The sequence below is a fragment of the Muscardinus avellanarius genome (genome assembly GCF_963383645.1).
Source record: "Muscardinus avellanarius genome assembly, chromosome: 4".
Taxonomy (NCBI): Eukaryota; Metazoa; Chordata; class Mammalia; order Rodentia; family Gliridae; genus Muscardinus; species Muscardinus avellanarius.
In genome coordinates, this window is record NC_137789.1 from 122,087,792 (window position 1) to 122,100,333 (window position 12,542).

Here is a 12,542-nt window from a genome sequence, read left to right on the forward strand (position 1 = left end):
ACGATTGCTAATGTTGGCACAACTGAATTTATTTAACTGAAGGTCCAAGTTGAGCATGGTGGTGCATACCTGTAAGCTCAGTATTTGAGAGGCTGAGACGGGAGGATCCTGGGTTTAAGGCCAGCCTCAGCAACTTAGTGAGACCCCGTTTCAAAATAAAAACAATAGTTGGGTGTGGTGATGCAAGGTTGTAATCCCAGGACTTGCGAGGCTGAGACAGGAGGGTTGTAGGTTCACAGCCAGCCTCAGCAACTTGTGAGGCCCTCTGCAACTTAGTGAGACCCTGTTTCAAAATAAAGAATAAAACAGGGCTGGGGGTATAGCTCAGGGTAGAATGCTTTTGGGTTCAAACCCAATAATACAATTAATAATAATAATAATAATAATAATAATGATGATGAAAGAGTGGAGGGTGTAGAATGTCCCTGGGTTCAATCCCCAGTACCAAAAGAAAAGGGAAAAAAAGAAAAGAAAGGAAAAGAAAAGAAAAGTAAAGAAAAAAGTTGAAGGCCAAACCCTTTAGACTGTCAGTCAAGGCTCTTAAAACCTGGTTCTAAGTGGCTTTTGTTACTTGGTATCCTATTTACTGTCTTTTGACTATCTGGAAAAATTATAGATTTGATGTACTGACTACTTACACTTGACGGGTTTTCACTCTATCATAACAACAGCCGCGTAACGTAGACTATTATTTCTATGTTACAAGCCAGGAGATCGATGCTCCATCTGACAGGCCCTCTTCTATATTTCCATGTCATATAGTGACTGGCTCGCCTGCCACTTTCCCAACAGTGGATCCCAGTAGTTCCTCAAGCAGAGGGACCACACTTTATTCATCCTTGTTAGAGCCGCTTTCCTCGTTCATTACAGGCACAACAATGAAACTAAACAGGGATAGAAAGGTAAATACAGACTTGCTAAAGGTGTTGAAATAGAAAAGGTAAATAAGCAATCAATAAATGGGAAAATCCAAGGAAAGGACCTGGACAGGTTTGGGTTTGAATCCTGACTCTGCCGTTTACTGGGAACGTGCCATTGGTGAAGCCATTGATACTCCAAGGGTGGTTTACTTGTCTCTCAGTGGCAGTGACAGTGGGACAGGTGTCAGTCCATCCTGAGGACGACGTGAAATTACATGTGGCACAATGCTTGCCATGTAACAGGTGATCATTAAATGTTAACGTTTTTCTGTTACAGACAGAAAAAAAAAAAATTTTTAGCAGAGTGAAATGGTGTTCCATCCTGGGGTGGAGAAGAGATTTCCTCAACCTTTCATTTCCACCTCCAGTTCCCGGTCTTAAGAGAATAAGGGAGTTGCTTGTTCATGCATGGACAGCCTTACTAATCTGAGTTTCAGAGAAGGCCTTAGTTCTATTCTATATGCCGAGGCAAGCCAGTTTAGATGCGGAACATATGGAAAATTCCCATTTAATCAGTAAGAAAAAAAAAAGATCCTGATCTAAGACAGCAGGGGTAAGCAGACCCCCAGGGTGGGAGGTCACTGTAGCTAATCATTGCAGAAGTGGCCCTAGGAATGGAGAGAGGCCAAAGGGTATTTAATCAACGTAATGATTTAATACACTCTTACAACTACACATGTCTTAGAACCATGTTTTGGAACTCTGACCTCATTTACTTTTCACCAAAGCCCAACCAGGATGGATGTTTTCCCGTTAAGTGTCAGGAAGGTGGGACTGGAGACATCCCGTAGCTTGTCCTGCGCCACACAGCAGCCACACTGAGCAGTCTCCACGGGGCGAGCGTTCACACGCTGGAGGCCTGGGCCATCCTTACTCCCTCAGGCCTGACTGCCCATCACCTTCAAAACCAACTGATGCTGCCTTCTCCTTGGACGTTACTAGTTATTTTGCCCTCAGAGGTAAAAGCCATTGTTCCCTTCAACCATCATTTTCTGCCTTACTAAAAAGCTTTAGCCACTCCACAATCTTATTTTTTTTTGGGGGGGGGGGTACTAGGGATGGAACTCAGGGGCATTCTACCTTCGAGCTACACCCCCAGCCCCATTTTTTTTATTCCTTATTTGAAACAGGGTCTCACTGATTTGCAAAGGGCCTCACTAGGTAGCTGAAGCTGTCTGCGAACTGTAATCCTCCTATCTCAGCCTCCCAAATGCTAGGATTACAAGTGTGCACCACCACGCCCTGCTCTCCACAATCTTCTGATACTGGCCTCTTTACACTCAAAGAATTTGGAGTTTCATTTGTGTTATTTAATCTGCTTTTCAAGTTAGGTTTACTGATTTTAGAGAGAGGAGAAGTGAAAGATAGGAATGCTAGCAATTAAGCTCATACCCCTAAATTATCCATTATAAATTTGTAAAATTTTGCCGGGCGTGGTGGCGCACGATTGTAATCCCCGCGCTTGGGAGGCAGAGACAGGAGGATCGCGCAGGTTCGAAGCCAGCCGCGCGCGTTGGCTTAGGAGACCCTGTTTCCAAATAAAAATGTAAAAATAGGTCTGGGAGTGTAGCCTGGAGATAGAAGGGCTTCCAGGAACCCCAGTACCACCAAAAAAAAAAAAAAAAAAATTGTAAAATTAAAAAAAATTAAAAACCAACCAAATACAACTTTGTAGTGACTTTTTTTTTTTTTTTAAAGAAACTGAAGGGTCAACAAGGATGAAAACTAAATTGGACCTTCCTTCTCTCCCATGAACATTTGCACATTTAGCTAGTTTTTAGACAAACTGCTAAGTGGAAAATCCCATTGGGTAACCCTTTGAAAAGGTAACTGATATCTAAACAGGAAGAGCAATTAAACACCCTTGTCTGCTAAGGGCTCCTACACTTCTTTCTGAGAACAGGGAGGTGAGACTTCTTGAACCAAAGCAATTTCAATTTATGAAAATATTTACTAATTAAAAAAAATCATCTTCAGGGCTTCAGAAGCTTTTCATTGTTGCCACACAGGCAGGACCTTAACAAAACAGCCTCATTTTGTGCGAAAAAAATTTCATAGGTAAAATGATAAAGGAACCGCCCTTATATTCCTAATACATATTTTGTTAGTAAAATAGTAATTTCTTAACTATCAAGTATTTCTAAAGGACACATGATTAAAAGAAAGGCTTACATAGAAATGCCTAATTCCTACATAATGAATCTTTACCTGAATGCCATCCTTATTTAACTCCGAGGCAAGAGAATTATGTAATTGCTGTAATTATATGAAGTATATATATATTACATAATCTCTGTAATTTCTATGGCATACTATGCTACATATGTGGTATATATATATATATATATATATATATATACACACATACATTATACAATATATCTTTATGGTTATAATGCAAGCAAAGTGGCTAAAAATTGTAGTGAACAGAGTAGATTACTCCCACAGTTTTACTAGTTAGGGGAATTGTTCCTAGTCAATTCTTCTTGTACAAATATCTGTGTGTGTACACATGTGTGGGTTCTGAGGAAGCAGAGGACAGAGGGAGAAAAGAAGAGAGGCAGGAAGAGGGAGAGAAGCAGAAGACCTGGGCTACATCTCTGAATTACATCAAGTAGTATTTTCATTTTCTTTGTTTCCTGGTATAATTCATTCTTAGTTCCTAACCTATAAAAAGGACTAATAATAATAATATCCTGCCTATTTTATTTTTTGGGGGATAAAAAACTCATCTACTCATTGCCTTCTTTATGACAGGTTCCTTTCTCCATGTTAGGGATATAAAACAGACAAGGTTCCTACCCTCATTTAGTTTAAATACTAGAGGCAGAGAAACAAATTATAAATGCATAACTAAGTAACTTATATGTCAGTTGCTGAGAAGAGCTACGAAGAAAAATAAAGCTAGGTAAAGGGATGACAGGTGTGGGGGCGAGGCCATTTGATGTTGACTGTTATATGTCTTTCTCTTGAGAGGATTTTATTCTGAGTGAAATTGATAGCTACTACTGCCTTACCAGCCAAGGATGAAGATGTCTTCACCTATGTTTCTTTTAGGTTGTCTGTCTTTTCCTTATTTCTTATGAAGGAGTTCTTGATATAGTCTGAATATGAATCTTAAAGATGAGTTGCAAAATTGTCCTTCTCTGAGGCTTGCCTTTTTACCTAAATAGTGTGGTCTGATGTAGAGAGTTTTAATTTTAACTTAGTCCAATTTATGAGTTTTTGCATTTACAGTTAGCACCTTTGTGTCCTGTTCAATAACTTTTTGCCTTTGAGTCTACCTTAAGGTCATGAAGATCTCTTCTTAGGGGTGTGTGTGTGTGTGTGTGTGTGTGTGTGTGTGTGTTTTCCTTTCTTTTTTGAAAGCTTTACTGATTTTTCTTCCATGGGGTTTGGGATGTTATTTTGAAGATGAGGCCAACAGAATTCCTATTGGCTTGAGAAGGTAGTATGAGGGAAAGCAGTCAGGTGGAGTATTATGTAATAGAGCACGACTTCCTCTTATCCATCCTCATTAAACAATAACTATTATCTTATTATTTAAAAGGCTACAATATACAAGTTAGGCACTAGATTGTAAGCCACTGAGGCAAGAACTGTACCTCATGAGCTTTGTGTGTGCAGGTCCAAGCAAAGTGACTGGTACTATGTAGGCGTTCAGTGTATTAATGAATGCATCCTAATTTCAGAAAATTTAGTAAGATTAAAAAATACTATATTTTCATCATCCAGAGAAACAATAAAAATTTCCATTTTGATATTTTTCCTTTACATTTTCCTAATTTTCCTATGTTGTATATATTGTACATACATTTTGCATACTACATTTTAAATTACCCCCTGACAAAAATCCCTAATTATAAACATAACTTTTCATTGCTTCAGAGTATCTGATGAAATATGTGCTATAAAATTTGCTTAACCGTTGCACTGATACTGAACATTTGTTTTTTCATTATTAAAGGTGTTATAAACATTTTTGAGTATAGATCTTCATCTATATTTCTGATTATTTCCTTAAGACAGAATATTAGAAGTGGAATTATTGTAAAACTGATTTTTAGAAAGACTGCACCAATTTACACTTTCCATTATCAGTATAGAAAAGATCCATTTTACTGTATCTTTGCCTTTAATTTTTTTCTATGTAATTTGATAGAAAAAAGAGATCTCATTTTGGGTTTTATTATAATGAAACTAAACATTCTTCATAGTCCAAAAAAAAAAAAAAAATTACATATGAGCTGCTAGACTGTGAAGAATGGTCACATTCATTTCATAGTCATGTAATTTTGCTAATTGATCTATTCGATTCTTCAAGTTATGAAATATATTTTAATAATGTGCAATATATTCTCCATTTATTGTATGTTATCAAACTTTTCTTATGTTTTTATTTTTAGTACTGGATATAGCATTATAATATATATGTAGGTAATCTACCAGTTTCTTCCTCCCTCCCTACCTGACCACAAAAATATTTGATTATATTATCTTCTAACTTCATGTGGAAAGCACTCTGAAGCAAAGACTGATACATTCCACCCTTGTGGCATGGTAGAGATCATCCCTAAAAGCAAGTCTTTGGTCCCAAGAATAGGTTGAATGAAAATATTTTGCAATTTATAAATATCTGTGTTACTTTTTAAGAAAGAAGTTACTACTTTCAACTCTGTTGTTCCTTACCTAATACTGACTTTTAGGCATGAAAATGAGTTTTTCAACATTGGTAGTAAAATAAACACTTATTAGTACTAACGTGGGGATTTATTAGCAATATTATAGTTAATGGTAAAAAGCAGCTCACTTTGACATTGGTGCTCAAAGCCTTAAGTTCCTGACTCGAGTTTTGTTGTTTACAGTTAGTTACAGAATATTACTTATTTCCTGATTTGCCAGCATGGATGAATTTTAGCTCAGGGACAACTGAAGTTAGGAAACAAATTTATTAATTATAACTATTTTGTATGGGGGGATTGAACCCAGAGACACTCTACCTCCAAGATACAACCCAAGCCCTATTTTATTTTTTTGAAACAGGATCTTGCTAAGTTGCCGAGTGCCTCGATAAATTGCTGAGGCTGGTTTCAAACCTACAATCCTCCTGTCTCAGCCTCCTAAGTATGGGAATTACAGGCATATGTTACCATGCGTGGTTACTGTTTAAGCTTTAATTAAGAGAAACAGCTCTTGATTTATTATTGTTCTATCTTTTAAATTGGATTCCAAGAATGTCAAGAGATTTGACTCACCAATTCTACTTCTAACATCAGGCCATCTAAGCTCATAAAGACATCTAAGTACATAAAGACAATAGCATCTTAGCCAAAAAGGCTAGTTCTTCTTGACTCAAAAGTGGCTATAGAGGTAGCTCTAAAAGACTCATTGCCCATAAATAGTTTTTATAGCAAGCCAGTACGGTTTGCAGTTTTACCATTCACGACTCATTCCTTTTGTGTAAAAGCATCACAGAAGCAAGCTCGTTTCACTTCACCTGGAATGAATTGAATGTTCACTTGGACTCTATAGGTATAGAAGTTATCCAGCCTGGAAGCAGTTTCAGAAATAGTTTTGGCAAGCAATAAATCTGGAGGTTAATGGTGACAGACTTCAGGAGTAATATCTATGTGGGATTTCCCTGGGGAAATATTTCTTTCATCCTGTGAGACATCTCTGCAGTCAGAAAAATTGGGGTTTGAATTCTGGTTCTGAGACCTATCTCTGTGACCTTGGTCAAGTTACTTAATCTTCCTAAGCATTTGTTTGTCTGAAAAATGAGAACAATGATAGTGCTTGCTTGAAAGAATTGTTAAGAGAATTAAATGAGATAATATAAAGTATTTAACACAACACTCTAACACAATAGCAGATATGTGTATTTAAAAAAAACCCTAACACTATAGCACTTGATTTTAAAAGTCTTTAGGGGTGTCTATGAGTATACTTTTTAAAAAACTTTTTGGAAGTGGCAACCTAATGTTCAAGTATATCAGGAGGGCACTAAATCAGAAACATCTCTTTGACTACTAGTAAAGTACTCTTCACGTTTTATAGCAGAGGGTAAAAATAATACAGAACAAAATTTAGAGTGGATGCCAAAAGTGTTTGGGGCACTAGTTTTTAAAAAAAATGAACATAAGTCATCGATTTATTTAGCTTCTTTGCTACTTTAATTTTTTTTTTTTTTTTTTTCGGTACTGAGGATGGAACCCAGGGCCATTCTACCTCTGAGCTACACTCCCAGCCCTATTTTTTTTATTCTTTTTTTTTGAAACAGGATATCACTGAGTTGCAAAGGGCCTCACTAAGTAGTAGCTGAGGCTGTCTTTGAACAGTGATCCTTCTGTCTCAGCCTCCTAAATGCTGGGATTACAAGCATGCACCACCACTCCTGGCTTTCTTTGCTACTTTAGAAAGCTGAATATTTAAAATTTTCTTTTTGTAAATAAATGAAAACTCATGTTTTGGATCATTACTTTAGTATCAAGGAATTATATTTTCTAACTCTTAATTTTATTTCAGGATTGTATAGAAATTAAAGGCACCCTAAATGGGTTTCTCTGTGTTTTTCTTTAAATTATATTTTGATAAAATTACATTTAAATTATATTTAAATTATATTTTTATAAAAAGTTAGGATTAAGCTGTTTTTATGCTCACGTGTTTATAGAAAATTATCATCATTAACTAAATATAAAATATAACAAGTAAATTATATTTAGCTGTTATGCATGGCTGTTCTTTTGAAATTGACAGAATGAATTTAGAAAACATTGGTGTTCTAGGGCAATAAAGTTCACATCTGGTAAGAGAAATGTATTTTAATGTTTCCCAAATTGTGTGAGATCCTCACGGTCAACAAATTTAGTGGTAGTTAAAAGGAAAGAAAAGAATATAAGGGCACTTAAAGTTTCTAGAAGATAATAAAATTTTATTGGTTATGACTTCATCTTATTCTCTTCTTGGTAAGGATAAAAATAAACAAGGCATTTTAAAAGAGTGATTTTTAGGCTTTTGTGATTAAACAGGCGATACTGCTATTCTGAGGGCAGAGCTCATGGTAAAGAAGCTCTGCAGTGCTACAAGGTTCCAAACTGTTAGCCAGTTCCTAGCACTTGTGATGAGTCAGGGCTGTTTCCCTCCTGCCAGCATTCGGGGAGAGTTTTCTAATCCCTGCTGTCTGGCTTTCTCTGTAATCATAAAGAACAGTCTTTAAAAGCAAAAAGACAACACTTTCTTTTCTGGTCCCTGTCCCTCCACCTCCTCACCGCTTGGTTCCAGCAGGCAGGGTAAAAAAGTGTTTAGCTGTGCAGACACAGCTGTAGCTGGCTTTTCATAAAACCTCAGGAGTTTCTTGCAATCACATGAAGTCTGTGTGACTTTACAAACTCACTACTCACTCTTCCCTTTATGTGAAATTCTGTGAAGCTAAAATGATGTTCAGGTGTTTCTGTAGCAACAAGTTCTGATTGTGGGATTAGAAAAATTTTAAGTGGAGGAAAGGTTTGCTGAAAGCCACAGGACTGGTTGCCTCAAGCAATATTTATTGTAGGTCCACCGTGCATCCAGCACTATGAGAGTCATAAAATATCTCTTCACCGACTACTTAGAGGAAGGTAGGATAAATTGGTTGAGGAGTAAAAGTAAATATTTTCACCTGGTTATTGTCAATTTTATTCAAAGGAACCTTTCATTTGGATTTCAGCATCTAACTAGTTGGCTTTGCATTCTCTTTTCAGAATACATACAGTAAAGGCTGGAAACCACAATAACATGGTTGGAAAATGCTTGCCTTATTTCGATGTACTCTCAGCTTTTTAAACCATGATGGCATCATTCCTTTTGTAAGAAAATTGCTGAGTTTCAGACAGAAAAGAATATGAAAATGAAGCATTGTGCGTGCTATTATATGAAATGTCACAGAATATCATGCATATTTTACAACCACTCTTCCCAGCCTATTCATTTAATTACTTTATGGCCATGCCATTCATGAGCAATATAGTTAGTCTAAAATTCATAATAATAAAAACTTTATTACATGTCACATCATATTTTATACAGATTTTTTTATATTTATGGCTAGAGTTACTTTATATTGAGGCAATGACTTGGAGAATTAATATTCTAATTCAAGACTTTTATAGTTGTAGAAATCGTAAAGCAACGTTTGCAAAGACCTGGGACTGTGGTCTTGAGGCAAAATGTCAAAGTCTGTTGGTATAAACTTTAGGACACTCAAAAATATGTTCATCTCCTGCTCAGCAGATCTGTGAGCTTCTTTTCTGTTGACATAATAATAACTCCCACAATGCTTGGCTAAAGCCAAAGTAAATAAACTGAACTGGGGAATAAAAACTTAAGTGGTACTAGCCTTCCTCTAGTGAAAGCCTATGGCATTTTACTTATTTTAAAATCATTATACTTTCAAAAGTAACACAAATTGCAATTTGATGAAAAGCACAATTGTTTTTACCTCCATATCAGCTTTTCTTTGCAATGTTTCTAAAGTTGCTTTTATTAATATACTTGTCTGCACATTATTAAAATATTGTTCATTTTCTTTATTAGCTTTGTTTTATTTCCATTTTACTCATGCTATTGAACTATGCCTTTTACTGCCAAGTTTCAGTTATTTCCCTGCTTCTCATGTGACCTTTTATATCACTACAAATGTTCCACACGAAACATGATCACAGAGGTTATCTTTAACCGGACACTTGCATTTCTGAGCCTCAGCAAAAGATGGTATATAGACATATATGTATAAATAAGTAAATAGTAGTATAATGTATTATAAATATTTCATCTCATTGAGGTTGTTTCCTTGCTAAGTAGTATCACCCAGCTTAAAAGACTATTATAGGCCGGGCCTGGTGGCACACGCTTGTAATCCCCACGCTTGGGAGGCGGAGACAGGAGCATCGCGCAGGTTTGAAGCCAGGCACGCTGGCTTAAAAGACCCTGTTTCCAAATAAAAATATAAAAAGTAGGTCTGGGAGTGTAGGCCAGAGGTAGAAGGGCTTCCAGGAACCCCTGTAACACCAAAAAGAGGAGAGACTATTATAAAGACTAGAAAATTAAAATATATAAATATATGCAAAACTATATATATATATATATCTCCTTGGTATAAAATAGGGTAAATAAAAAAATAATGAATGTTTTTGTCATGGTAGGGAAGGGAAGAATAGGCTGCCTTCACTGGTATTAGAAATTACAGTAGTTAAGAGACGATTCAGCAATGAGAGCCAGGAAGAAAGAAAATGAAGAACTTGTTCCACTCCTCTCTGGGAAGGTAGGTAATTTCATAGGCTTGAGGTATTTGCTTCTGATTTACAACTTAACTTCAGTTAAACAGTATGTTAGCAAAGAAATTCTATTAACCAAGTATCTACTTTTACCAGGTATCTGTTATTAATCAGAGTTCATATATAATCCGACTCGAATGCAATTAGCCAAAGCACCTCTATAGCCTGCAACGTGGAGGATAGTCTTCTCCCTTCTTAGGTTATATCCCAGACCTTTGGTGCCAACATTAGTAGAGGAAAGAAGCATAATTTCCTCCTTTTGCTTTCCTGCGCTCACACAACCATCTCACATACCCGTTTACTCTTTGCTTGTAGATAGATGCATGTAGCTGCTAGGGCATGATCTCCCTGATGGGATGTCATCCCATTATGTGGAGAGCAAATTCCAAAGATCAAGCTTTTCTTTTTACCCGTGAGTGTTAAATAGGTCTCCTTAGGGAGCTAGTCTCATCAATTTAAGGAAATTTAGAATGAAGTTATCATTTTACCTGCAAAATCTCCTCAAATACAATGGGTTTCACCCTCAGTTATGTACACTGTTTTCCCACCCCACTAACCTGCTGCTTTCCCCCAGGTCAGGCAGCAGACACGCTCTCCCAGGTAGATGGCCCTCTGATGGCTCACTCTTTCCACCTCCTTCCCTCCACGAACAGCTCAAATTGCCTCCTCCCTGCTAGCTGTCCTCACCCAGAGTTTTCTTGCTCTTTCCCTGAGCTCACTGCTCAGTCATAATCCCTAAGTGTATAAACCCTCATGTAATTTTCAGTCTAGTTTTTTCCTCTCTCTCTCCCTTTCCCTCTTTCTTGTTCTCTCCAATTTCTTGTCTTGATGTCACAGGAATCTTGCTTCTGAGCTGACCAAATTACTTTTTCTTTTCTTTTCTTTTCTATTGCGTTTATGAACTGGACACTGACCACTACCACCAACGCAAAACGGCCTTTCCCCTTCCAAATAACTACAATACTGCCCCGCCCCATGCTAAAGCAAGTGAAAATCAGTTCAATACTTGGTGATGTGGGAACAAGGAAAGTCACACATTTCTGAAGTGAAGTGAAAAGTCAAAAGGGATCGTTAATGTGTGAGAGATCTCTGCAGTCCCTTAGAAAATCTTAGAAAAGCTCCTATCCACCTCTTCATTTGGCTTTTCCTTAGTAACGTGTCCAACATAAATAGAAACTTTGCCCATCCAGTTGTATTGTTCTCTATTGTATTTGAGCAAATGGGAATTGTTTCTGTTTTATTAATGATAAATAAGCTTTTGTGGGCAAACTTGAGAGAGCAGATTAGAACTGGAAATACACAGTTCTAATTTGAAAGAATCCGATGACCAACCGAGAGTTCATAAGCAGAGAGCTGTCTGGAGTGGAAGCTGACTTATCCTCTGTTTGTGACTCAGTGATGATTTCACTGTACTATCTCCTCCCTTTTCATGAGTGCTCAGGGACATGAGCAAAAGGAGAAAATCTAAATAGGCATCCCCTAAAAATATGAACTCACCTCTGTTTCAAAGAAAGCATACTGAAAAATTAAATTGAATGATGCAGCAAATAAAATATTTATTTTTGCCATGCAATATAGATGAGTTAGTGCTGCTGTGAGAAATTTAACTTTTTAATTTGCTAACTTGGTGTTTGTATTTCATTAGCAATTGCAAATGAATAATCCGTTATTCTCTTGCAAGTGTCAAGATGATGACATTGTGGGGAAAGCAGCTCCAACAAGTACTGCAGCAGGGCTGGAGAGAGCATGCACTCCTCCTTGTTTTTTTGCCAGTCGCTGAAACCCTGGCTTTACTTCTGTGGTACCAAGTACCAAAATCAGAGAGGGATGATGAAACTCACATAACAGTGCCTACAGCAATCTAGGCATGTGAAATATATGCACATCTTCTGCTATATGCTCTGTAGTTAACTACACAATTAACATTACATAAATATCATGGAGAGAGCAAATAAGCATAAAGCAACCTACTCACATTTCCAATATCAAAAGATACCCAGATGGCTTTGGGAAAAAATATAAAATTTATAAACATTTTTCTTAAAATTTTTGTTTCTTTTATGATTGTCTTGATAAAAAAAAATACTAGCCTATAAGATAGGTACCTAACATATAAAATACAATTTAACATTCAACTTTACTGAGGAATACTAACCCCATTCATTACAAATAAGCCATTAGATTCAGTGAAAACATTTATATAGAAAATTTCTCTTTCAGCAAAATATAGAGCTTATCAAAATCAGAAAAAGTTAGTTACATCTGAACTTCTTACTTACTTATATGAAATTTAAAAATATTTGAAAAG

At 36.6% G+C, this 12,542-nt stretch overlaps 1 protein-coding gene across 1 annotated transcript in view; it reads right to left on the minus strand.

Moving 5' to 3' along the window:
* Window positions 1-12,542, minus strand: part of RNLS (renalase, FAD dependent amine oxidase) — a gene marked incomplete at both ends in the record, with an annotated part of 281,853 nt that overhangs the window by 68,642 nt on the left and 200,669 nt on the right. The window lies entirely within an intron of this gene.